The sequence below is a fragment of the Bubalus kerabau genome, chromosome 9, assembly GCF_029407905.1.
Source record: "Bubalus kerabau isolate K-KA32 ecotype Philippines breed swamp buffalo chromosome 9, PCC_UOA_SB_1v2, whole genome shotgun sequence".
Taxonomy (NCBI): Eukaryota; Metazoa; Chordata; class Mammalia; order Artiodactyla; family Bovidae; genus Bubalus; species Bubalus kerabau.
Window position 1 is genome coordinate 30667428 of NC_073632.1, and position 27923 is coordinate 30695350.

General features: G+C 40.3%; 1 protein-coding gene and 1 long non-coding RNA gene across 11 annotated transcripts in view; one reads left to right on the forward strand and one right to left on the reverse strand.

Moving 5' to 3' along the window:
• Window positions 1-9319, forward strand: part of LOC129619673 (uncharacterized) — a 27985-nt gene extending 18666 nt beyond the window's left edge. The window contains exon 3 of the long non-coding RNA XR_008698033.1: window positions 8873-9319. This is a non-coding gene — a long non-coding RNA (uncharacterized LOC129619673). The remainder of the gene's footprint in view (window positions 1-8872) is intronic.
• The window catches only part of UBE3D (ubiquitin protein ligase E3D), a 232181-nt gene that overhangs the window by 87289 nt on the left and 116969 nt on the right, over window positions 1-27923 (reverse strand). The gene's annotated exons all lie outside the window — the stretch shown is intronic.

Consider the following 27923-nt stretch of genomic DNA (forward strand, 5'->3'; position numbering starts at 1 on the left):
CCCCCACAAAAAATAGTATACACTGTATAATTTAATTTACAAAGTCCAAATATAGGCAAGATGAATCTGTGATGATAGAAATGAGAGACAGTGGTTTCAGGGGAGGGAGGATTAATGAAAAGGCCTGAAGGGAACTTTTTGGAGGAATGGATATGATTTCTATCTTCTTTTTGGGTGGTACATCAGTGGTACATCAGTGGTTTGTACATCAGTGGTTCTCAACCAGGGGCAGTTTTGGTGCCCAGGGAACATGTGGTAATGGCAGGAGACACTTTGATTGTCACCCCCCAGAAGGCGATGGTATTGGCATCTAGTGACAAGAGGTCATGGATTAATAGGACAGCTCCCTATTCCAAAATGTCAACAATGCCAAGGCTGAGAAACCTAGTGTATACCCAGTGGTCAAAACTCAAACATAACAACGATTATAAAATTTGAACATCTTACTGTTCATCATTACCAAAAGAAACAAAGAAAAAGAACTCAATAATCTCTCTCCTTACCCCAAAGTATAACTAAAGGGCAAGATCAGGGGGAAAATTTTCATATTTCAATTCTATGAGTTAAACTGTTAATAAACACATTTCATATCCAAATCATGCTCAGTTAATGTTGACTGACATTTTAAAATCTTGGGGGAAGTTCCAGTTGTACATGTAAGGTGCTTGGAAGTCACTACTCCACCCTAATGAGTAAAAGCATGAACAGAATTAAAAATTAGCAACTTTTCTTCTATCCATAAGCAAGAAGAGGAAACAGGGCAAACTGAGGCTGGAGAGACAGGACAATGCAGGGAGTCACGGCTTACTGGAGGAGAGGTTCACTAGAGGGAACCAGAGCTGGGGTAGGAAACCTGTGCCACAGTTGAGGAACAGCTGGAGGCTGAGTGTGGAAAAGTCTCAGAGTTAAGGACTGTGGAAGGATCCAGTCATAATGATTCCTACAGGTTTATGAGATTTACCTCCTGAGGCTCCACCCATGTTCTCACAGTAAAAAATGGGAGAAAAATCCCCTTGAACCTCCAGAGAGGAGAGGGGAATAGTAACCATTCAGAAAAACAGCAGAACACTCTATTCTTAACAAGGTCTGCACTCAGCGAAGCTAAGGGAAAAGGAGAAAAGGAAAGATATACCCATCTGAATGCAGAGTTCCAAAGAATAGCAAGCCTTCCTCAGTGATCAATGCAAAGAAATAGAGGAAAATAACAGAATGGGAAAGACTAGAGATCTCTTCAAGAAAATTAGAGATACCAAGGGAACATTTCATGCAACGACGGGCACAATAAAGGACAGAAGCAGTATGAACCTAACAGAAGCAGAAAATATTAAGAAGAGGTGGCAAGAATACACAGAAGAACTGTACAAAAAAATCTTCATGATCCAGATAACCATGATGGTGTTATCACTCACCTAGAGCCAAACATCCTGGAGTCTGAAGTCAAGTGGGCCTTAGGAAGCATTACTATAAACAAAGCTAGTGGAGGTGATCGAATTCCAGCTGAACTATTTCAAGTACTAAAAGATGATGCTGTTAAAGTGCTGCACTCAATATGCCAGCAAATTTGGAAAACTCAGCAGTGGCCACAGGACTGGAAAAGGTCAGTTTTCATTCCAATCCCAAAGAAAGCCAATGCCAAAGAATGTTCAAACTATTGCACAACTGTACTCATCTCACACACTAGCAAAGTAATGCTCAAAATTCTCCAAGCTAGTCTTTGACAGTACATGAACTGAGAACTTCCAGATGTTCAAGCTGGTTTTAGAAAAGGCAGAGGAACCAGAGATCAAATTGCCAACATCCACTGGATCATCGAAAAAGCAAGAGAGTTCCAGAAAAACATCTACTTCTGCTTTATTGACTATGCCAAAGCCTTTGACTGTGTGGATCACAACAAACTGTGGAAAATTCTTCAAGAGATGGGAATACCTGACCACTTACCTGCCTACTAAGAAACCTGTATGCAGGTCAAGAAGCAACAGAACCAGATGTGGAACAATGGACTAGTTCCAAATTGGGAAAGGAGTACATCAAGGCTGTATATTGTCACCATGCTTATTTAACTAATATGCAGAGTACATCATGCACAATGCTGTGCTGGATGAAGCATAAGCTGGAATCAAGATTGCCAGGAGAAATATCAATAACCTCAGATATGCAGAGGACATCACCCTTATGGCAGAAAGCAAAGAGGAACTGAAAAGCCTCTTGATGAAAGTGAAAGAGGAGAGTGAAAAAGCTGGCTTAAAACCCAACATTCGAAAAACTAAAATCATGGCATCCAGTCCCATCACTTCCTGGCAAATAGATGTGGAAACAATGGAAACAGTGAGAGACTTTATTTTGGGGGGCTCCAAAATCATTGCAGATGGTGACTGTAGCCATGAAATTAAAAGACACTTGCTCCTTGGAAGGAAAGTTATGATCCACCTAGACAGCATATTAAAAAGCAGAGACATTATTTTGCCAACAAAGGTCCGTCTAGTCAAAGCTATGGTTTTTCCAGTAGTCATGTATGGATATGAGAGTTGGACTGTGAAGAAAGCTGAGCGCCGAAGAATTGATGCTTTTGAACTGTGGTGTTGAAGAAGATTCTTGAGAGTCCCTTGGATTGCAAGGAGATCAAACCAGTCAATCCTAAAGGAAATCAGTCCTGAACATTAACTGGAAGGATGATCCTGAAGCTGAAGTTCCAGTACTTTGCTCACCTGAGGTGAAGAGCTGACTCATTGGAAAAGAGCCTGATGCTGGGAAATTTGAAGGCAGGAGGAGAAGGGGACGACAGAGGATGAGATGGTTGGATGTCATCACTAACTCAATGGACATGAGTTTGAGTAAATTCTGGGAGTTGGTGATGGACAGGGAGGCCTGGCGTGCTGCAGTCCAAGGGGTTGCAAAGAGCTGGACACAACTAAGCAACTGAAATGAACTGAGCACTCAGGGAAAACTAGTTGACTAGAATCTAGTGAGTGTAAAAGTGTTGGTCACTCAGTCGTGTCTGATTCTTTCCATCCCCATGGACAATAGCCCACCAGGCTCTTCTGTCCATGGAATTCTCCAGGAAGAATACTGGAGTGGGTTACCATTCCCTTCTCCAGAGCATCTTCCCAACCCAGGGATTGAACCTGAGTCTCCCGCACTGCACGCAGATTCTTTACCATCTGAGCCATCAGGGAAGCCTGTAACTAGAATCTAACCTGCTGGGTATTTGAGCAGAACTGACCTGGGGAAAGGTAAATGACCAACTCCAGTCCAATCTAGCTGTTGTGTCTCACTGAATGGAGGGAGAGACAAATTAAAACTTGTCATAAAAACGTCCAAAAAAATAATGGGGAAAGATGGATGGGGTATCAGAAGTCATCTTTACAATTCTCCCTTCAAACATACCCTTCCATCTCCCACTTCTTCTACTGGTATAATTTAAGCCATGGGCTACTCTACTTAAAACTTCTTGAATGAATTATATTTTGGCCTCGGGGAAATGTCGAAGCAGTCAGTGCACAGACAGACTGGGTGAAGAAGCTGTGGGGGCAGGGAGCCCGCCTGGCCCAGGAGTCCAAGCATCTGCTCATCCACCCTGGACACCACGCTTTTTCCAGCCCATCACTCTGAGCTCAAGAATGTCTCATGCGAGGCAGCCAAGGGGTGGGGTGGGCATGGAGCTGGGTGAGGACTTCCTTATGTCTCATAGGTCACAATAACAAGCTGGCAGCTGATTTCCATGGTTCTCTCTGCATCTCAGAATTTCTGGTACAAAGTAAAAAGCTGTTAAGTGGAAAGAAAAATGGATCCGGAAATGCAATGGCATGAACTAGTTTATGGTACAGGTGCTGTTAACTCTGATGTTTGCAGAAAGCAAGTTTATGACTCAGGTTACTAAAGCTGAATTTCATAAACATTTTTCCCTTGGGGGAATCTGAACTGTATACTATTAGCCTTCCTGCCAGTGAGTTTCATTCCCTAATGCTTACAGTGGCACCCAGAATACATTTTATGCTAAGCCTGGAGGCAGCCCTGAGTCAGCTTTTCCCATTACCCGTACACCTAAGCCATCCGAGAGACAGATTATTCAGAAACGCCTCTGGAGGAGATGCTGCTGAGCCTCTTCAATATTCTGGCCTTCTCCCCAGCCAAGAACTTCTCCCTGAGGTTTGAACTAGCTGACTTTTAACACAAGCATGCATGTCTGTTTTCTCTCCCTTTGTGCAGGAATAACTAGCTGCTTCAAGTTTTGGGAGGGGCAAATGAGAACTCTCCAAGTTAGAAAAACGGCCCTCAAAAACCCGCATCCCTCACAGGCTCTCAGAAGCCCGAAGTTCCATGCTTGTCTCTAACCTTAGTGTTGATTCTCTGGGAGGCAAGCTCTCTGAGCAATGAAGACCATTAGCTAAGTTCTTTTGGAAATCTGACAGCCTCACACTGCACCCTGGTTCCTGTGGGCACATCTGCGGCCCGGTAGGGGAGTGAAATTGGATGCAGTCCTTCCCCCACTTTCCAACTTTACTGTTTAAACGGCACAGTTTTAGTTGTGGTAGGTGGTAGGCAAGAAAAGCATTGTTACACTTTGGCCACCATCTTCAACATTGTTCATCATCCATTCAACACTTGAACTGCTGATTCCAGGGAGCTACTTTGTAGGGTGTGATTCAAGAAAGACAAAGCACTGGTGATTTTTATTTCCCAAACCTTGCATGCAACAACAGCCCCATGGAATGTTCAACAGCCCTTGCCACAACATGCCTCTTCCTGCTGACACTTGGCATTTTTGTTTTCTCAGTAAAAAAAAATCATTCTTATCCACCCCCACAAAAGGCAAACTTGCTTGTGGGATGGTAATGTCTTATCTAAATTTCTGTCTATCCCTTCATGGGGTCTTGCACACAGGAGGCTTTCCATACATATTTGTTAGCTGGAATGAAAAAATGATTAAATTAACGAGTAAAACTAGAACCCAGGCTTAGTTGTTTTCTATGCAGGTATCAAAAAAAAAGAAAATGTTTAATAGGATGGAGGTAAAAACAGACTGGGAATTTTGATATTTTCAACTCCAGTACTCCTAATACTTCCCTCCTGCTGGGCAAAGCATCCAGGCAGAAAAGGAACTTGGTTTCGACTATACTGCTTACAGCTTTACTGCTTCACAGGCCTCAAAGTTGAGACTGAGGGGCAGAGACCCTTTGCCCAGCACTGCCCTTCACAGCCCTGTGAGGAGGTAACTATGACAAAGTGGGGTCCTGGGGATTCCATGGTTATTTTGATTTTTTAAAAAAGTTACTAGTTGGTGTAATATAAGAGTCCAAGAATAAGAATCGGGTGATAACCATTTTCATGACAAAAATGCACACTTAAAGACATGCACAATCATCAAGTGATCTAACATGCAGAAATTTAGGCGGGTGGTGACAATGACAATGTGAAGATGATCCAAAGGTTATTCTGAACACCAAGGCATCATCTGGGGTCTTAACAATGACCATGAGCACAGGGAACTCTTCTCAATACTCCATTATAACCCACATGGGAAAAGAATCTGAAGAACAGATATATGTATAACTGATTCACTTTGCTTACAGCAGAAACTAACATAATATTGTAAATCAACTATACTTCAATAAACACACACACACACAAAACACAGTGACCACAGCTCAGCAAGTTTTCCAGGCTTTGCTTTCCATGCACATTTTGTGTCATCCTAGTCTAACTCAAAAGATCTAATCCCACAAGATCACCTATAATTAGAGAGTGATGATGCATTCTTAGAAGACAAATATAGACACCAGAGGTGATGCATCAGCAGTCTGAAAATAATGAATGCTTATCCTTACAAGGCCACCTACACCAAGGCACTTGGGAACAGTTCAACCATCGCCGTGTCACAGAAGGCTGGCAAAATCATTTTTCTTACCTGCAGAAGTAGGTCACAGCAAGAACATTTGGCAAAGAAAAACCAGAGTGGACATGAATGGGTTTTGTGGCACAGTCTTTTCATTTCTCAGCTCAATGCAAGACAATCTCTGGGTCACTGTACTTGCTAATCATCTCCCTCCTTGGTAACAGGACCAGAATGAGGCTTGGAAATGCAGTATTAGGGGACAGAGCAAAAAGCCCCACTGCCAGAATACTGCTGCTACACTGAATTACCAGGGCTCAAGCACTTCAGGCAGCCACTGGGTTTTGATTTTATTTCCAGTGATATGAAAATAAAAACGACCATCATAAACGAGCACACTGATCAGGAATCTGAGCTAGGCAGTACAGAGGCAAAGAGGCTAAAGGTTACTGCATTTCTCACAGCAGCCTTTTAAACTCAGCATACGGCCCCCATGTGGGACATTTTATTTCTGGTGAGACTAGTATTTAAACTCAACCAGTCAGGCTTTGCAACATGAGTGACGTCCGTTTTCCCTAGCATCACTGCTTTCTGAACAATGACTGCTTTTCCCAATGAGGATGGAGAAGGTAGAAACAAGAGGTGGACAGGAGCGAGAAGTGGAACCGTGACATTCACACTCATTGTGTGATCTCATTGTGTGATCAGAGGGCTGAAATCCACCTGCCCAAGAGCTTTATCCTGTTATCCCTCAGAAAGGCTCAACCCACATCCTATACTTGCAACTTTCTCTGGCTAATGCTATGTCTCCTGACCATCAGGCACTTGTGTTCAGACCAACTGATGCTGGACTGTCTTCCTAGGGAACAGACAAATTGTTTCCAGGACACCAGGCTTCTCTCCTAATTTATGCCCTTTCAGACCTACTTTTATTTTTTTAATTGAAGTATAGGTGATGTACAATAGAATGTAAGCTGTAGGTATATAATACAGTGATTCACAATTCTTAAAGGTTATACCCCATTTACAGGTAATATAAAATACTAGCTATATTCCTTGCGTTGTATAACATATCCTTGTAGCTAATTTTATATGGAATAGTTTGAACCTCTTAATCCCCTTGGAGAAGAAAATGGCAACCCACTCCAGTGTTCTTGCCTAGAGAATCCCATGAACAGAGGAGCCTGACAGGCTACAGTCCATGGGGTCACAAAGAGATGGACATGACTGAGCATGCATGCTTAATCCCCTACCTCTAAATGCCACTCCCCTCTTCCCTCTCTCCACTGGTAACTACTAGTTTGTTCCCTGTATCTGTGAGTCCATTTGTTTTTGTTATATTCACTAGTTTTTTACCTACTTTTAAAGGGATGTGCTCTGAAGTTCTGGTAAGGGCTAGGACCCGTCCCCTGGCTCCAATTCAGAGATACTCATTTAGTGCAGTCCGTCCTCCCTTTTCTCCCACCCCCGACGCACTAAAAAGCTTTCCACTGTCCTTTTTTTCTCCCTTTTCTTTCAGCTCAGAGCAATCCTGTTTCATTTTTCACAGAATATGATTTTCTGTGTCCGCTTTATCATTTTTACCCCTCTCAGTGTCATTAATGACCTTCGAGCTTAGTCAGTTATTCTATGCTTTTTCCTTCCACATTCATCCTTATTTCTCCCCCATTTCAGCACTGAAGGACAGTTGTACAATGAGTAAATTGTAAAGTTATGTCCCAGTTCCCCTAGGGACAATCTTCTTCCTTGAGCTATTAAGTTGGAAAATGGCTTTTTAAAAAAACATCAAGGTTTTGTCACAGAGCAGGTGCAATCATTACAATGTGAAATTAGTCCTTTTTCCAGTGAAAGTGGTACAATACTTTACTTGTAACTGCACAAAGGGATTTAGGAAATGGAATATAAAAAAACCTATCAAGAGCTTTAGAGAGTTATGTGCAAAGTTATGTGATATTTTGTTCCTGCAATACAGACAATAAAGCCATACTGGTGTGGAATGCCAAAGTTTTGCCTTCTGGTTTCGCTATTGCAAAATCAGCTCATTTAAACTTTGGAGAATGACCTGCTTTTTCCTCCATGCATGCATCCACTTAGTCTCTGCTCCCTATATTCACTGGGTTCCTCCAATGTGCCAGGCAGGGTGATGAATTAAAAGAAAACCAAAAGAAAAAAAAAGAAAAAGCAATCCTTTTTATCCTAAAAAACATGTCAATAATTATCCTCTATTCTAGGTGAGGCTCTCACTTCAAAAATTATCTCGCAAATTGTATTTACTTGCAGAAAATGAGGCTGTGCAGTAATAATAAACCTGCCTGCAGGCAGATTCACTAAGGCAGATGTGGTTTTACAGCACTCTGTAAAATCCGCGACTGTTTGCTAGTTATTAACTGGCAGCCCAGTGGGCTTGGGCTACATCGGGAGAAAAAAAAAAAACACCCCAGGCTTGGATTCTTGCTCTGTGGTATGAGGCTCATTTGGCTTTCACTTGGCCTCTCTGAGCCTCAGTTTCCTCCTGTGAAAAGCAGGACTAGCATTTCCCAGAGAGTGGTTCTTAGGACTGAATGAGATCCAATTGACAGGGTTTCTTTTACCGTGCCTGATGCCAAGTCAATGCACCATAAATTATAATTTTAGCAGCATCATTATCATGACTGGAGTTTACAGCCTGGGAGATAGGACTGATCCAAATAAGGCATTCTTTTTTTTTTTTTTTTTTCTCAGAAAGAGAATGGCAGGACTAATTTCAAGGAGGTAGAGGAGACCTGGGTTGAAAATTGTAATGCATCCCTCGGTCCTAGCCTCCCCCCTCTTCTCTGAGTTGTGTGCCTACTTCCTTCGCTTATGTACCCCAATTATTCATTACCTCCATGAATGAGCCTCTCCATCAGCACCCCGTCAGTGATCCTTCCCTGTCACAATGATATTTCCTTCTATCGAGCCCAAACTTATTTAGAGATAGCTTAACTTGGGGAAATAGCTGACCACTTTAAATGAGTCAAACAAAAGGAAGAAAATAAAAATCAATTTTCTTTTTGCTTGCAGATGGAGATGATGGAAGAGGAAAAGAAGGACACAGATAACTGGACTGAAAAAAAAGAGACTTAATAATCCAAACTTAACAAAAGGAACTGATGCTTGGCTGCAGAAAGGATTATTGATTTCATTGTTCATCTCAATTTGGCTCACTGAATTGTAGAATACTGGAGAGTATTGTAGAGCTGGAAAAGATCTCAAAAAGCATTCAGTCTAATCCCATCTTTTTAGAGAAACTGAGGCCCAGAGAAGTCTTAAATGCAACCCAGCTCATGGCTACAGACCTACAACCAGACTTTACGTTTCTTACAGTTTCATTCCAAAAAGAATTTTAAATGATTTGGGTGTAGTATGTTTAGGTGGTTGAGGTTATCATATTTTGTCTCCATTTGTTTCCTGCCATGGTCTTCGTGTACCATGAAAAAGATGCAGTCTGAATAAATGGGTCTGGACTGGTGGGCTTTACTTTATGTGTTCCATGGTGGTGGTGGAGCGGTCTATGCCCTGACATTGCAGACAGAATTCTAAGTGGATAGACATTTTTCTAGGGATAGGATCCAAAACTTTAACATACTCCCAAAGGTGCCAGTGAGCAAAACAAAGTTAAGTGAGTAGACTGGGCCAGAGACAGGAGCGGCAAGCCCAGGATTTCCACGCTCTGCAGGTAGGGCTGCAGGTCGGAAACACCAGGGCAGACGAGGAGGGTGCGCGAGAAGCTGGCCCGCAGAGTGGACTTCGCCCTCTAACTTGGCTTCAGGCAGTGTGGCTTTACTTTCTACCTGCTTTTGAAATCTGTGGTCTGCTTAGTTTGCCGAAGGAAAGGCTTCTGCTGCTGAGACTATGTAGTGAGGCTGAAACTACCATTAGAATATACTCTGCACCCTGGAGAAGGAAATGGCAACCCACTCCAGTATTCTTGCCTGGAAAAGTCCATGGACAGAGGAGCCTGGCTGGCTGCAGTCCATGGGGTTACATGACTGAGCATGTGTGCATGAGGGTGGAGGGTCACGGGTTGGTAGCAATAAACTGGTAGAACTAAAAAAAAAAAAAAAAAAAAAAGAATATACTCTGTAAAATCTCAACGAAGGTGTGAAACTGTTCATTAAAAAAATAATAATAATAATTTATAGCATTCTGCCAAGAGCCCTCTTGCGCCTGACTGTCTCTGTTGCCATTCTATTACTTTCATGTTTAACAATCAAAATGACAGATACATCGTGCCTTCTCAACATCTTCATGTTTGCCTGCTGGTGGCAAGAAAATAAGGACAAGGCATTGGAAGTGGCCATGGAAAAAAGAGCCCGAGCCCATTCTTTCTCATTCTGAGAGGATAATGGAAATTACCTTTTCTGTTTGCCTGGCATCTCACAGGCTCATCTTCGTCCCAAAGGTCTAGGTGCTGCTTACAGATGTATCAGAAACCCCCAGGGGTTGCCAACATTTTTTCTTTTTTTAAAAATCACCCCAAAAATACTCTCCCCTCCATTTTTCTCAGGCAATAAAGATGTGAGGGCATATATTTATAAATAAGACATTTAAACTTTTTATAATGTTTGATAACTTGAGATGGAGAAAAAAATGAGAACTAGCAAAACTCAATAAAGCTTAGAAAGCAATATATTTGGTCATTTTCACCCCAAATTAGAACTCTGTGCCCCTAAGATACGAGCCTAAATAATGTGGTTTCTGTTGCATTAACCTAAAGCTATAATATGGCAAAAGTAGATTATAAGAGATCACATTAAAAAAAAGCTAAAACCTTAGCAGCAGCTAGCAGGAATATTTTTGGCAAGCAATCACTCTTACAGATTCAGTTATAAACATCAGGATCACTGTCTGGGCCTGCGTGGGTTTGTACGAAATTCAAGTACAATTAGATGATTTTAAAAACAAGTACCTGATGAGATACAGTCCATGGGGCTGCAGAGTCAGACACAACTGAGTGCGTGCACATGCTCACACACATACACACACACACAAGTGCAAATGTATCACTTCAAAAATAAGTATTGTACTGAAAAATGATCACCAAAAGATGTTTTTATATTTGAAGTTTGCTATCTCTCTTCTCTGCTTTTACCTTCTGACTTCACATGGTAATGAAGGCTCACAGAGCCCAGGGTTGAAGAGGTACTCAGCAATCAGCTGGTTCACTCTCTCTCTCTCCAGTTCTCCACAAGTCTAACCATTTCTACTTGTCCATATGGTCTGTCCCCTGGAATTAGAATTTTTAAAGCTATTCTCTCCTTGAATAGTTGGGCCGACATGCAGCAATGTTCCGGACACTGTGAATTATATAAGGTGATGTTCCCGTTTTCAAGGAATTTATGATCTCATTGGAAACTTTGGAACTACACTTAAGCAGTTACAGTCATAGTAGGCAATGGCAGCCTGAGCAGGAAGTGATAAAAGCACAGGAGTTAATTTTAGTCTTTTTTGGGATCCTTTATAGAATCTAATATCAGGTTTATAACATAGCTTGTTGAACTAGAGTAGTATATAGAAAAGCAGAGACTAGGGACCAGGTCTCCAAGAGTAATAGAAGTTGATGATCAAAATTAGAAATAGAGGGAATAATCACAGGGATAAAAGAAAAGAACCACTTACTTAGCATTTATCTTTCTCTAAGCACCTGTCATATACTCATTGACTTTATAATTACAATTCTCATAAAGTAACTAATACTATTAATATACAGATGAACAAACAGCTCAGAGGGTCAGCATGTAGAAGGGCTTAGCTTTCATACCACACCTGTCTGATTTCTGAGTCCACACTTAAAAAAGGATCAATTCCTGAACCTATTATTTCCGAGACTCTGCGCGTTAAATATCTAGTATTTGATGTCTTATTTAATTATGAAATATAGCAAAGTTCATAAAGTATTCAGACATTTCTGTAGAAAGTTTACTAATATCTAAGTATGTAATAATTTTCTACTCCTCACATTAATATACCTTAAAGAATATTACTAGAGCATCCTTAAGATGACAACAAAGAAGACCATGGGGCATACATTTTGTTTCCATAAACTCATATAGAGTGCTGGCACATTCAGAATATATTAATAACTGGTAAATTACTTAGTATTTTATTTATTTATTTTCCTTTTTTTTAAATTTAATTTAATTTTATTTTTAAACCTGAAACACGGTATTAGTTTTGCCAAACATCAAAACGAATCCGCCACAGGTATACATATGCTCCCCATCCTGAACCCTCCTCCCTCCTCCCTCCCCACACCATCCCTCTGGGTCGTCCCAGTGCACCAGCCCCAAGCATCCAGTATCGCGCATCAAACCTGGACTGGCAACTCGGCAACACGAGTTAGTATTTTATTTAGCTCCCATGTATGGAACACTGACTTGAATGGGAGATGTATAAGTATTGGGGTGGATAAAATGATGTTGGCGAGTAAAAGAAGATACAAGTCTGATAAAGATTTAATGGTACTGTTTTAAGAAAATGACTGTAAACACATATCATCTGCACACACTGCAAGTATAACTTTAAAACAGGAAAAACAAATACAATGGGATCTGCCCCCAGCATATGGAAAGGGCACTTACACAGGTACCATCTGTTGCTTGGAGAAAGTTAGCTGAAGGTATGCTCACATCTGGATGCGACAACCAATTAGGGGGAGTTACAGGTAACACCTGTGCATGTTCAGCTGTCCCACCTCCATGCCAACTTCAGACACGGAAGTTATTAAAATCTGGTTTCTACCCACTGATCCTGAAAACTAACACTGATGACTGTAGAGAAGTGATACAGGGGGCGCTTAGAGACCAAGAGAAAAGCTAAGATTCTGCCTCAAAAATCTTGCTTTCTCCTCCTTTTCTAAATGACGTGGAACAAAATGCCAGTACAAAATGAGAATTTTTTTTTCTAATGCTTTTTCCTAGCATTGAAAGGAATACATTCTTATAAAGAAAATGAATGTCCACCTTCTCTTGAGAGATCACAGAGGCTCTAACGGGAAGAAAGAAAAAGGAAAAGAGGAGAAAGTGAGGAGGCGGGACCAGTGCACAGACAGCAGTGAATGCCAGGAAGAAAACTAAGGTAATGACTGAGTTTTTGCTGCAGTTTTATATCTCTCTTCAAGTCATCGTTTAGTTTCTGAAGGGACAAGACAAATTTATCCTTCTATCAGGGAAATAAAGGGTAAGCCAAAATCTTTTCTCTACTGAAGCTTACTGTCACACAAGCCCTTCACAAATCTGAGCTTTTTTTGCTGTTTACATGCATGACATAACTATTATGAGATTTTTAAAGTCACTTTACAAATGAGAAAACGATGCTATCAGGCATTAAGAAACACACCTGAGTTTACTTGATGAAAAAGTTCAAAAGAAGACCAAAGCATTTTCCATAACAGATTCCGAGTTTAGCTTAGATAAAGTACCACAGAAGCATAAAGTTTGGTATTGTTATTCAGTTGCTAAGTCATGCCCTACTCTCTGCAACTCCACAGACTGCAGCACACCAGGCTCCTTTGTCCTCCACTATCTCCTCGACTATGGTATAATGAGATATAAACCAGTGCACTGTCTTTATTTGCTACTACGGATTCATTCACAAAAGAACTTATAAGATGGCTTTTGCTGTCCTGGCCTTACCTCATGCATAGAAGGCGCAGAAAAGACCCTAATGAGCATAACTCCTGGCCTTCCTTACTCTTGAGGCGAGAGCTTCCAAGGCTAGGGAAGTTGGCGGCCCCGCAAGGAAAAAACAGAATTCCTGAGATGAAAGTCAGGGGAGGGGTGGGTTAAGTTCCAAAGTGGTGGCAACTCCTGCTCTTTTTATAGTTTCTGGCCATAAAAGTAACCTGACCTGGGAGGGCAGATGACTGCAAGGTCAAGGTCATCAGTGGAGGTCCCAGAGGCAGCAGCATGGATCTCAATGACTAGCCTGGCACAGAGGAAGTCAAAACCCTAGGGAAACCATTCTTCTGGATTTGGACAGAGTATCTTCCCAGAAATCTTTTTCTTCATTTTCCTGGACTGATAAAGACTGGTTACTTTGGAGAAACAATTGGCTGACTAGGAGAGAGAAAACTTGCTTGAGAAAAATATAGACATGGCAGTTTCAACATCTACCCCCAACTGCCAAACAGGAAACAATGTCACACACACACAAGAAGGTTCAATATAAACATTCACTAACCTGAGAAGCGGAGAAGGCAATGGCATCCCACTCCAGTACTCTTGCCTAGAAAATCCCATGGATGGAGGAGCCTGGTAGGCTGCAGTCCATGGGGTCGCTACAAGTCGGACGTGACTGAGCGACTTCACTTTCACTTTTCACTTTCACACAATGGAGAAGGAAATGGCAACCCACTCCAGTGTTCTTGCCTGGAGAATCCCAGGGATGGCAGAGCCTGGTGGGCTGCCGTCTATGGGGTCGCACAGAGTCGGACACGACTGAAGCGACTTAGCAGCAGCAGCAGCAACCTGAGAAGACAGTACTTCAAACAACACCATATGAAATTACTAAGAAAAGTCATTTTCCAAGTCTGATTCCTAACATTAAGGCTCAACTGGGGGAAAAAAAGTATATAAATTAAAAAAACACATTTTCATAAAGAGAACTACTATATATTAACACTATAACCAAATACCACACAGTTGGCTAAAGTTGTGGGAGAAAAGTGTTTTGGGATGAATTATGGACCAAAAGGGATCCACAATTAATTTCTAAAATCCGTGACCAAAGTTTACCTTCCCATCCAAGCTGATAAATGCGCTTTGGGATTTGATATTCAGAAAATCCTTGGGAAGTATTCTAGGAGTAATTTTTCTCTGAGGAGGCAAAGTAGTAAAGAAAGGAAGTTAAACCGCCTTCACTACTCCTTTGATATGCTTATCTTTTTAATAGGGTAACAGCATGCTGATCTATAATAACACAATTTAAATGGAAATTTAAGATATATTACACATTTTGATGCCTTTAAAAATAGCAATGTACCAAGTCTAAAAAGATTTCATCAGGCATAATTTAACCTTTTCATGATGATCCAAGGTCAAGATTATAAATTTCTTATTAGTTATGTTTGTTGTTGTTTAGTTGCTCAGTCGTGTCCGACTCCTTTGTGACCCCATGGTCTATAGCCCGCCAGGCTCCTCTGTCCGTGGGATTTTCTGGGCAAGAATACTGGAGTGGGTTGCCATTTCCTCTTCCAGGGGATCTTCCTAACCCAGGGATCAAACCTGGGTTTCTGAATCTTCTGCATTGCAGGTGGATTCTTTACCATGGAGCCACTGGGGAAGCCCATTAGTCCTGTTCAGTTCAGTCGCTCAGTTGTGTCCGACTCTTTGTGACCCCACGGACTGCAGACGCCAAGCTCCCCTGTCCATGACCAATTCCCGAAGCTTGCTCAAACTCATGTGCATTGATTCAGCGATGCCATCACCATCTCATCCTCAGTCGTTCCCTTCTCCTGCCTTCAATTAGTTTTGTGGTCCTGGGCAATTCATAAGAAACTTGCTAAGCTTAGGTGTCATCTTTGCCACATGAATGACAGTACTTCTCTCACAGAATAGTGATGGTAATAGTTGATTAAATAAAATCAACCCTGTATAACACTTGGCATAGAGCTCATGGCATTCTTCCATACTCAAAATGGTATCTACTGCTACTTTTAACATATTTTTCTGCTCTTGGTTGTGACATAGAAAATTAAACTGACCTATGAGTGCAGGTCAAAAAGACCTTAGAAAGATCTCTCTTTAAGAAAACAAAAGATCTAACTCTAATACTGTAAACCTGATGTCAGAAGAAGTCCTCTCAGTATAAAAGACTAAATATGCTGAATAAACATTAAAAAAAAAAAAATTAAAGCCCATAGTTTAACTGTTAGGAGAAGAACTGAATCCCCTGGCAGGAAAAGAATCTGGTGCCTCCTAGTAAGCCAGGGCTGAAGAAAGAGTTTCCCTAAGGCCTCTTCCCATTTAGAAGGCCTAGAATATGAGCTTTAGCCTGTGGGATTTTGGTAGTCGAGGAAAAGCCTGGGGCCCTGCAAAATAGGAGGTTGGGTCAGAATCCCTGCCTCTCCCTTGCAATGAACAAAAAATCCATGTTCTAGAAGCAGACAGTGGGTGAGCCTGCTTGCCTGCCTTGGTCTTGACTCAGAGCCTGGCATGGGGAGCACGGGAAAGGCACCCCTGACAATTCCTAATCCCAGGGCAACGCTAGTGCACGTTTGGAATTAGAATTCACCATGTTTATGGAGCCTCACAAATAATCCTCTCTGCAGGATCATACGTTCCACCCAGGCCTCGAAGAATTCCCACAGATGAAGTTTCAAGGAGAGCATGAGCTTGCCGGCACAGTTATCCTATACGTGAGCAGCTTAGCAGGAACAAGGCATAGTATCAGACTCACAGAGCAGAAGGGATTTTAATTATGGACAAATAGATAATAAGTATGTATAAAGAAATAAAACAAGTATCAAATGTATGCCCAGGGAACATGAGACTTTCAAAACTTATAGGTAGATCTGAAGAACCTAACGGTATTTCTGAAAACAAAAAATATAAAAATTGACATCAGAAATATAATGGAGAAGGCAAAACACAAGATGGGACATCGCTGAAATGGTTAATTAGTGATTAAGAAGAAATAATAGTTGTACTAGCTAGCAAGGTCATGCTCAAAATCCTCCAAGCTAAGCTTCAATGGTACATGAACCAAGAACTGCCAGGCGTATAAGCTAGACTTAGAAAAGGCAGAGGAGCCAGAAATCAAACTGCCAACGTCCAGTGGATCATAGAAAAAGCAAGAGAATTTAAAAAAAAATTTACTTCTGCTTCACTGACTACATTAAAGACACTGACTATGTGGATCACAACAAATTGTGGAAAATTCTTAGAGATGGCAATACCAGACTACCTTACCTGCCTCCTGAGAAACCTGTATGCAAGTCAAGAGAACAGTTAGAACTGAACATGGAACAATAGAATGGTTCAAAACTGGGAAAGGAGTGCATCAAGGTTGTCTATTGTCACCCTGTTTCTTTAACTTGGGCTTCCCTGGTTGCTCAGATGGTAAAGAATCAGATCAGGGTTCGATCCCTGAGGTGGGATAATGCCCTGGATCCCTTGGCTACCCACTCCAGTATTCTGGCCTAGAGAATTCCAAGGACTGTACAGTCCACGGGGTTGCAAAGAGTCAGACATGACTGAGTGATTTTCAGTTCACACTTATTTAACTTATATGCAGAGTACATTATGTGAAATGCAGGGCTGGATGAACCACAAGCTGGAATCAAGACTGATGGGAGAAATATCATTAACCTCAGATATCATCAGATGACAGATGACATCACCCTTATGGCAGAAAGTGAAGAGGAAATAAAGAGCTTCTTGATGAAGGTGAAAGAGGAAAGTGAAAAAGCTGGCTTAAAACTCAGCATTCAAAAAACTAAGATCAAGGCATCCAGTCCCATCATTTCATGGCATACAGATGAGGAAACAGTGGAAACAGTGACAGACTATTTTTATTGGGCTCCAAAATCACTCCAAATGTTGACTGCAGCCATGAAATTCAAAGACACTTGCTCTTTGGAAGACAAGCTATGACAAACCTAGACAACGTATTAAAAAGCAGAAACATCACTTTGCTGACAAAGGTCCATATAGTCAAAGCTATGGTTTTTCCAGTAGTCATGTATGGATGTGAGAGTTGGACTATAAAGAAGGCTGAGCACCAAAGAAATGCTTTCGAATTGTGTTGTTGGAGATGATTCTTTAGAGTCCCTTGGACTGAAAGGAGATCCATCTAGTCAATCCTAAAGGAAATCAATCCTGAATATTCATTGGAAGGACTGATGTTGAAGCTGAAATTCCAATACTTTGGCCACCTAATATAAAGAGCTGATTCATTAGATAAGACCCTGATGCTGGGAAAGATTTAAGGCGGGAGGAGAAGGGGACGACAGAGGATGAGATGGTTGGATGGCATCACCGACTTGATGGACATGAGTTTGAGCAAGCTCTGGGAGATGGTGAAGGACAGGGAAGCCTGGTGTGCTGCAGTCCAGGGGGTTGCAAAGAGTAGGACACAGCTAAGCGACCAAACAACACAACAATAGTTGTACTGTACCACACTGTGCCTAGTTGCTTAGTCATGTCAGATTCTTTGTAATCCTTTAAATTAAGCTTTGTAATACTCTTTGTAGGTTAATTATACCTTCCCTGCATACCTGGTAATTCAAAATAGGTAAAGCAATGAAAAGAGGGTAATTTCTTTCTTAAGTAGAAACATGCATATGCAATACAGAATATAAAGAAAAGCCAGAGGGGTAAAAAACTACTTAAAAGTCTTAAAACAGCCATTGTTAAACACATTTCTTTCTTTATTCAAAAACATTTACTGACTTTCTATTATAAAGTGAGACACTGTACCAGACAAGATGCACAGTAATAAAAGCAAAAAAGGTACAGCCTTTTTCTTGCAGAGCTTACAACTACTAACTGATAAAACAACATACTTTGGTGGAAAAGTAAATTGATATTAACTTTCTGGAGAGTAATTTGGTAAAATGTAGCAAAATAAAAAACATTAAAAATATTCATAACCCTTGACTTCAAAAATGATTAGATATTCAGCTAAGGCTTATAGATAAGAAATATTCCTATAGTACAATTCTAATTTTTTTTCCAAAAGCTGTATTTGTTTCTGAAAACTGCTGAGTAACTTTAGTTTGTTCAGTCTCTAGTAGCACAAATTCTAAACACTGTATTTTGCTTCTCAATTCTATTATATAACCTGAAAAGTGACTAGGCAATTTGTAAACAATTAATTACTGGTTATAGAGTATGTTTAAAAAAAATCCTTGCCCAAGGACTTCCTCAACGGTCCAGTGGTTAAGACTCTGCCTTCTACTACAGAGGGCCTGGGTTTGATCCCTGGATGGGAACTAAGGTCCCATATATCGCTGGGTGTGGCCAAAATTAAAATAAGAAAAAAAAATATATATATATATACACACAGACACACACACATATAAACAACAAGGACCAACTGCGAAAAAAAAAAAAAATTCCTTGTCCAGAAGGATACTAGTTTTATTTTTAAAATCACAGAATCTTCACATAAACTGGAAAAGTAAACCTAAGACATACATCTTTCATCTTATTCTATGTTTTAAAAATGTCATCACTTGTTTCCTTTAAAAAATTTCCATCCATTCAAAAATATTTTGAAGTTCAACTGTCTGATTTAAGTTAGGCTGTAGAAATTTTATAGTATTTAAATTAAACCTTAACCTTGTTCTTGACTGAACCTAACTAAGAACTCTGTCAGAGTCCTTGTTGGCCTCCTGGTCATGTTTTTCCTAAGATATGGAATCTCATCTTTAATGGTTATCACTGGTCTCATCTTTACTGGTCATTATTAAATGAGCCCATTGAGAATGAGTCCCATTCAGCTGTGGTGTGGCTTGACACGGCCCTACAGACCTACACTATCCACTGTTACTAACAGTAACTAGCTGACAATCTGTAACCTGCCTTATATGACATTCAAATAGAGACATCCATCAGACATGGTAATCCAGTTCAATGCTGGCCTCAAGTAATTTGGTATACCACCAGTGTGAACTGGTAAAGATTCCAGTCATACTTGTCCTCCTCACCATTCAACAAAGATATGTCTATGGCACTTGCTAAGGTTGATGAACACAGTTCATTTCTGATGAACTGTGGATTGAAGATGTGCATTGAGAGTATCATAGAATAGAGAATGTTAGTTACTATCGTTCGCTCAGCATCAATGTTATTGACTTGTATGGTTTCCTCATTCTTGGCTCTAATGGCATCTGGCTTGGTGGGCTTATGCCTGAGGTTATGTTCACAAAGAGGGCCAGATCCATCTCAAAGAACCCTCCTGCCAATGCAGGAGACATGAGGCATGGGTTAAATCCCTGGGTCGAGAAGATTCCCTGGAGAAGGGCATGGCAACCCACCCCAGTATTCTTGCTTGGAGAATCCGATGGACAGAGGAGCCTGGTGGGCTACAGTACGTAGGGTCGCAAAGAGTTGAACACAGCTGAACCAACAATGCAAGCTTGAGGCAGTGACAATGGCTAAAAGTACAGCACCTCCTCCCTTCTTAGCCCTCAAGAAGACAATGTGGACATCCTGATAAGGTTACCACTAGGGTTAAAGGACACCGCCTTCCCAAAAATACGAGTGGTGCTTTACTTGCATTGAGACTGCCCCTGCAGTGAGTTTATAAAAGGACCAGAGATTTATTATATCCTTTGGCCATGTTTTAAAAAGACCCAATTCCTGAGTCTTCAAGTCCAAGACTTCAGTGTGATCTGGACCTGAGCTTTATTCTTAGAACTTCAGAGATTCTTTTCAATTATTTCTGTAAATATGGTAAGCTGGAGTCCCCATCAAACAGCAGGCCAAGTTCTGCCCAGAAGTAAATAGGACTCCTTTGTGCCAGGCCTTCTGATCCCTGTTTCCATTTATCTGGGCATATAAGAGTCTTCTCTTTCTGCTTCAGCTTTTCACATTTATAAAGATCAAGACATGCCCATTCCACTGCCGGGCATCACCAAGACCCTCCTCTGTATGAATTATCTTTGTTACAAAGCTGCCTGCACTCTGCTGGGAAAGCAATGCTGATATTTTCTTTGCCTATATTTTGATTTTCCTGCTCATTTGTTCCATTTGCCTTTTTGCAGGATGGTAGGGAAGCCAGGACACAGGCCATAAAAGGTTTGTTTTGCCTGCCTTTGGAGGTGGTTCAGAATGATCAAATTTCTCTTGATGTTCCAGAAATCGGTTTATCACAATTATCTCTTGTCTATGTAAACTGTGGAGCATCTTTTGTTCCCTTGGCACAGACTCCTCAGACAAGGCCCTTTGTCATGGCTATGGTGGGGAGACCATAACCCCAAAGATGCTTTAAGCCCAGGCCCAGAGAAGGACTCTGTTTTTATCATCTTAAAAACTGGAAACAGACTTAGGCTTCATGCAAATATTCATACAAATGAACATTATGCAGTCACTAAATATTATGTTTGAAAATCACACTAATGGCCAGAGAAACTATTCACAAAAATATAACATTAAAGGAAAAGAAGAAAAATCAATACTATTTATGACTGAATATCATATAGATATTACAAATCATGTTTTAAAGTGACAGAAATCAACTGCTAAAGTGAAAAGCCACAGACAGACTCTAGAGTGAGATCTGAGTTTGAATCTCACCCCTCTCATTTACAAGCTTTGTGAACCTGGGTGACTTAAAATCTTTCTGTGATTCTGTTTCCTCATGTGACAAAGGTAGACATTGACAGTACTTATATTAGGGACTCTAGAAAATATTCAATGAGTTAATATGTATAAAGTGCTTACAGGAGTGACTACCATATTGTAAACACTCAATAAATATTAGCTATTGTTGTTATCAAATGATCAGTTCAGTTCAGTTGCTCAGTCGTGTCTGACTCTTTGCGACCCCATGAACTGCAGCACGCCAGGCCTCCCTGTCCATCACCAACTCCCGGAGTTCACTCAAACTCATGTCCATTGAGTCGGTGATGCCATCCAGCCATCTCATCCTCCGTTGTCCCCTTTTCCTCCTACCCCCAATCCCTCCCAGCATCAGAGTCTTTTCCAATCAGTCAACTCTTCACATCAGGTGGCCAAAGTATTGGAGTTTCAGCTTTAGCATCAGTCCTTCCAAAGAACAGCCAGGACTGATCTCCTTTAGGATGGACTGGTTGGATCTCCTTGCAGTCCAAGGGACTCTCAAGAGTCTATTCCAACACCACAGTTCAAAACCATCAATTCTTCGGCACTCAGCTTTCTTCACAGTCCAACTCTCACATCCATACAAGACCACAGGAAAAACCATAGCCTTGACTAGATGGACCTTTGTTGGCAAAGTAATATTTCTGCTTTTTAATATGCTATCTAGGTTGGTCATAACTTTCCTTCCAAGGAGTAAGCGTCTTTTAATTTCATGGCTGCAGTCACCATCTGCAGTGATTTTGGAGCCCCAAAAAATAAAGTCTGACATTGTTTCCACTGTTTCCCCATCTATTTGCCATGAAGTAATGGGACCAGATGCCATGATCTTCGTTTTCTGAATGTTGAGCTTTAAGCCAACTTTTTCACTCTCCTCTTTCACTTTCATCAAGAGGCTTTTAGTTCCTGTTCACTTTCTGCCATAAGGGTGGTGTCATCTACATATCTGAGGTTATTGATATTTCTCCCGGCAATCTTGATTCCAGCTTGTGCTTCTTCCAGCCCAGCGTTTCTCATGATGTACTCTGCATATAAGTTAAATAAACAGGGTGACAATATACAGCCTTGACGTACTCCTTTTCCTATTTGGAACCAGTCTGTTGTTCCATGTCTAGTTCTAACTGTTGCTTCCTGACCTGCATACAGGTTTCTCAAGAGGCAGATCAGGTGGTCTGGTATTCCCATCTCTTTCAGAATTTTCCACAGTTTGTTGTGATCCACACAGTCAAAAGCTTTGGCGTAGTCAATAAAGCAGAAATAGATGTTTTTCTGGAACTCTCTTGCTTTTTCCATGATCCAGCGGATGTTGGCAATTTGATCTCTGTTTCCCCTGCCTTTTCTAAAACCAGCTTGAACATCTGGAAGTTCCTGGTTCATGTATTGCTGAGGCCTGGCTTGGAGAATTTTGAGCATTACTTTACCAGCGTGTGAGATGAGTGCAATTGTGTGGTAGTTTGAGCATTCTTTGGCATTGCCTTTCTTTGGGATTGGAATGAAAACTGACCTTTTCCAGTCCTGTGGCCACTGCTGAGTTTTCCAGATTTGCTGGCATATTGAGTACAGCACTTTCACAGCGTCATCTTTCAGGATTTGAAATAGCTCAACTGGAATTCCATCACCTCCACTAGCTTTGTTCATAGTGATGCTTTCTAAGGCCCACTTCACTTCACATTCCAGGATGTCTGGCTCTAGGTGAGTGATCACACCATTGTAGTTATCTGGGTCTTTAAGATCTTTTTTGTACAGTTCTTCTGTGTATTCTTGCTATCTCTTCTTAATATCTTCTGCTTCTGTTAGGTCCATACCATTTCTGTCCTTTATCAAACCCATCTTTGCATGAAATGTTCCCTTGGTATCTCTAATTGTCTTGAACAGATCTCTAGTCTTTCCCTTTTTAATAACCTAGATCTATTAAATGATACAAGAAACTTAAAGCCACAAAAGAAGAAAGCAGGAGTTAACATTATGAAAAATATACTAGTTTTGTAAAACCAACTACCTTCTCTCTTGAGCTTCTGCCACACACCATGAGCTCTCCCCTCCACACACATAGAGAAAACTTCAGAAGGAAATACACTAAATGCTAATACTGAAGGATACGATTCTGGAAGTTTTAGTTTTCCTTTTTAGGTATTTTTGTTTTTAAATATCCAATAGTTACTATATATTTCTTTTAAAATTAGAGAGAAATGCTTTTTTTTTTTTTTAAAGGATTCTTGTTTCTTCCAATTGAACCATGGCACTCTGCCTCAGAGCTCACGTTCTCATCTTTTTTTTTTTTTTTCTTCAAAGAGATCCAATTTAGGGACATGATTTTCAGGTTATTGGTAAGATAAGAGAATGATGACTAAAGAAAAACATATAAGAAATATCAGAACAGTGTCTAAAGGAGACTAGCCTATATCAGAAAGGAAAAATTGGCAGGTTCCCACATCATGGAGGAGAAAAGTAATTTCCATTTTTCCATGTAGAGAAATGGGTTAGCTAGTGATGACACTCACGATAAAAGTCAGCACAAGGTTGGGGATAAGGAAAATGAGTTTCTCCCCCCAGATTTAATTTGCTTAGGTTTTGTGTTTATGGCCTACCAAAGTCAAGATTTGCTATGCACACGGGGACAGATATTTGAATGATAAGGTTAAGTGACACAGATATGTCTGAAAACAAAGCCTCCTTTAAAAAATAAAATATATGATTTGAAGAAAGAATAATAAATCCAAGTCACCTTTCTTTTAATCTGGATATATTTTCTTTATGAATCAATCTACTTTAACAAAAATGTCCCTGGAGCGCTGTCATATTTTCTGCCTGCCCAGCACCTTGTGAACATCCTTGCAATGTTTACGGAAGTTCTTTCTTTATTATTGGTCCTTCTTCCCTAGTTCCCTAGGTCAGAAGACAGAACACTTTCCCAGCCTTTTATGAAGCCTAAAGAAGGAAATCTCAGCTTGCTTTCGTTGTTCAGTAGCTACGTCGTGTCTGACTCTTTGTGAACCCATGGACTGCAGCACGCCAGGCTTTCCTGTCCTTCACTATCTTCCTGAGTTTGCTCAAATTTATGTCCCTTCAGTCAGTGATGTTATCTAACCATCTCATCCTCTGCTGCCCACTTCTCCGCTTGATGTCAATCGTTCCCAGCATCAGTCTTTTCAAGTGAGTCGGCTCTTCCCATCAGGTGGCCAAAGTATTTACCCAATCTCTTTCTCAGACTTTTCATTTAATTTTCACTGTGACTTCTAAACATGAATGTAGAAATGGAGTGGAATCCATGTAAAAAGTGCAACATTTGGCCAGATGCTAAAATGGATCCTGGGAGCCACACACAGGAATGACTTTCTTTTTTAAGCCAATAGCTATCAACAACGAAAACTAAAACAAGTCTACAAATCTCTCGGGGATGTCTAAAAACATTATTAATAGTGTTACATGTATCGTAAAAAGCAGAGAAACAAGAAATAATATGAATTTTTAAAAATATAGCTCAATGAGATACTGATTTCTGTAATCAGCTCTATAATGCAAATTACCACTTCATCATAATAAATATGCAAATATATCGGGAAGCTTAAAAAGTTTTTTTAACACCTGTTTTAGGGATACCAACCACCTTATATAACTACCTCTGCACATTTAGAAAACAAGATTAATCTACCAAGTCTGCTTAAATTTTAAAACATGAACACATTCAGTGATAATTTTATTTTGCAGAGCAGAAAGAAGCACAAGGGAGCTTCTAAATGTTGGCTCTCATTATACTTCCAATTATTTCAATTATTTCAGATTATGCATAAGGCAATTTCCTCTCAGACAAATGCTGGATAAAGATATCCAAGGGAATCCAAATAGCAGCAGTATTTTTACATATGGTAAATTATGTTCTTGAGGTGGAGGAAGTTGTATGTTAGGTGATGTAATGTGAATTTGATTTTCTTGTGGAAACACTATTATAACAAAGGCTTAAGTAACTAAATCTATTCCAACTTTAAATATATGACTACAAACATCTTATTTAATCAACTCTTCTGCATTACTTCAAACATGATTCCAAAAACCAATATGGCAACCAAAATATTAAAACTATGTCAAGTATGATTCTTGCTTGGGTTTGTGATAAAAATCAGAGCTCAAAGAAATAAATCTCTCTTTGGGTAAAGGTAAGATATCCATTTAGCCCACAAGCCAATGAACCCTTTCTTAACGACTTTCTTAGTTCTTAGGCATGGCCGTTTAATAGTCATATTTGTCCTGCATAATCCTGGGCCTTGATTCCATCCAATGGAATAAATTCTGACCAACTAGAATTGTCTGCTGCATCATGGAATTAAGACTTTTTGGAGGAAAGGATCACTTTTATGCTTTTTGAGAAAATGCCATTTTTTGCTAAACTTCTTTTATAATTAAAGGACTATAAAAGGGCTTTCTGTAACTATAAAAAGAAGATATCTGATTTTCTTAAGATTCCAGTTTCTTAACACCACCATCTACACTATGAACCCTATTGTTAATGAATAGATATCTTTAAGACGAAGATAACCAACATTTACTTCTTTAGCATTTCCCTCCATCCTCCAATCCCTCAAGCTGTGAATTTATACCATCAAGAAACTTCAAACCTTTGAAATAAATGGTGGCCACACTAAAAACAATTAATTATTGTGCATATATTAAAACTTTCCATCTTAACCTCGTCTTATATATTATCTTACATATCATAGTAATAAAGTAACCTACTATCAGTGTGATTTATTTTTTATTTTTCATAGACGTATAGTGAATTTACAATGTTATGTTAATTTCTGGTTCATAGCAAGTGATTCAGTTTTACATATATATATGTATGTGTGTATATATATCCTTTTTCATATTTTCTTCCATTATAGTTTTTTAAAAGATATTCAATATAGGTCCCTGTCTGACTTACTTCACTTAGTGAAGTCATCTTCTATGATAATTTTTAGCTCCATCCATGTTGCTGCTTCTCTGGTGGCTCAGGTGGTAAAGCATCTACCTATAATGCAGGAGACCCGGGTTCAGTCTCTGGGTCGGGAAGATCCCCTGGAGAAGGAAATGGCAACCCACTCCAGTATTCTTGCTTGGAAAATCCCATGGACGGAGGAGCCTGGTAGGCTAGTCCATGGGGTCACCAAGAGTCGGACACGACTGAGCAACTTCACTTTCACTTTAATGTTGCTGCAAATGGCATTATCTCACTCTTTTTATGATTTAGTAATAGGTACATCATACATATGTACCACATCTTCTTTGTCCATTCATCTGCTGATGGGCATTTAGGTTGCTTCCATGTCTTGGCTATTGTAAATAGTGCTGCTGTGAACACTGAGTTGCATGTATCTTTTCATTAGCTTTTTCTCCAGATATAAGCCCAGGAGTGGGATTGCAGGATCATACAGTAGCTCTATTTAAAAAAATTTTTTAAGGAATCTCCAAACTGTTTTCCGTAGTGACTGCACCAGTTTACATTTCCATCAATAGTGTAATTTCCCTTTTCTCCACTCTCTCCAGCATTTAATTGCAGACTTTTTGATGATGCCAGTTCTGACCAGTGTGAGGTAATAACTCATTGTTGTCTTGATTTGCATTTCCCTAATAAGTAGAGAAGTCAATCATCTTTTCATGTGCTTATTGGCTATCTGTATGTCTTCTTTGGGGAAATGTCTATTTAGATCTTCTGCTCATTTTCTTGATTGGGTTTTGTTGTTGTTATGAGTTGTATGAGCTGTTCATTTATTTTGGAAACTAAGCCCATGTCAGTATGTGAGGACTTCCTGAATTGCATCCCTGCAACTTCTTGGCCTGGACCCTCAGATGGGAGTCTGGCTGCCCTCTAACACCTCTCTTCCTGAGGTGGTACCAAGACATTCCCTTTCTTAGGGCTCAAAAGATAAGCCCTGGTCTAGCCTCCCACTTTGCACAGAATATCTTTATTTTCTTTTTAGAATATCTTTATTTTCATTTTTTGGTATGACACCCATTATTTTAAAACTTTTTTATCTTCAGATAATTTTAGAGTTAGAGAAAAGATGCTAATATCAGGGGGAAGCTAGTTAGGGGCATATGGGATCACTCTACAGCATTCAACTTTGGGACATATCATCAAAGAAAGTTGAGACTGAAAGAACTGTATGCCAACAGACCCAGTTAAAATAATTACCTTCCTTTAGCTTTTCCACATATTCAGTAGTTAGTTACTTTTCCACAAATGCTTCTCTCTGTTCAACCTACTATTAAAGCATTTGAGTTTGCCATTTCTTTGATCTTCATTCCTTATGACGGCTCTTATGCCATGTAAAACGTATATAAACTTGTATACTTTTCCCCTGATAATCTGTCTTTGTTATTGTTGTTCAGTCGCTCAGTCGTGTCTGACTCTTTGCGATCCCATGGACAGTAACATGCCAGGTTTCCCTGTCCTTCACCATCTCCCGGACCTTGCTCAAACTCATGTCCATCGAGTCAGTGATGCCATCCAGCCATCTCGTCCTCTGTCGTCTCCTTCTCCTCCTGCCTTCTATTTTTCCCAGCATCAGGGTCTTTTCTAATCAGTCGGCTCTTCACATCAAGTGGCCAAATTACTGGAGCTTCAGCTTCAGCATCAGTCTTTTCAATGAATATTCAGGACTGATTTCCTTTAGGATTGACTGGTTTGGTCTCTGCAGTCCAAGGGACTCTCAAGAGTCTTCTCCAACACTACAGGTTAAAAGCATAAATTCCTCAGCGCTCAGCCTTCTTTATGGTACAACTCTCATATCCAGTAGAGTTGTACAGTA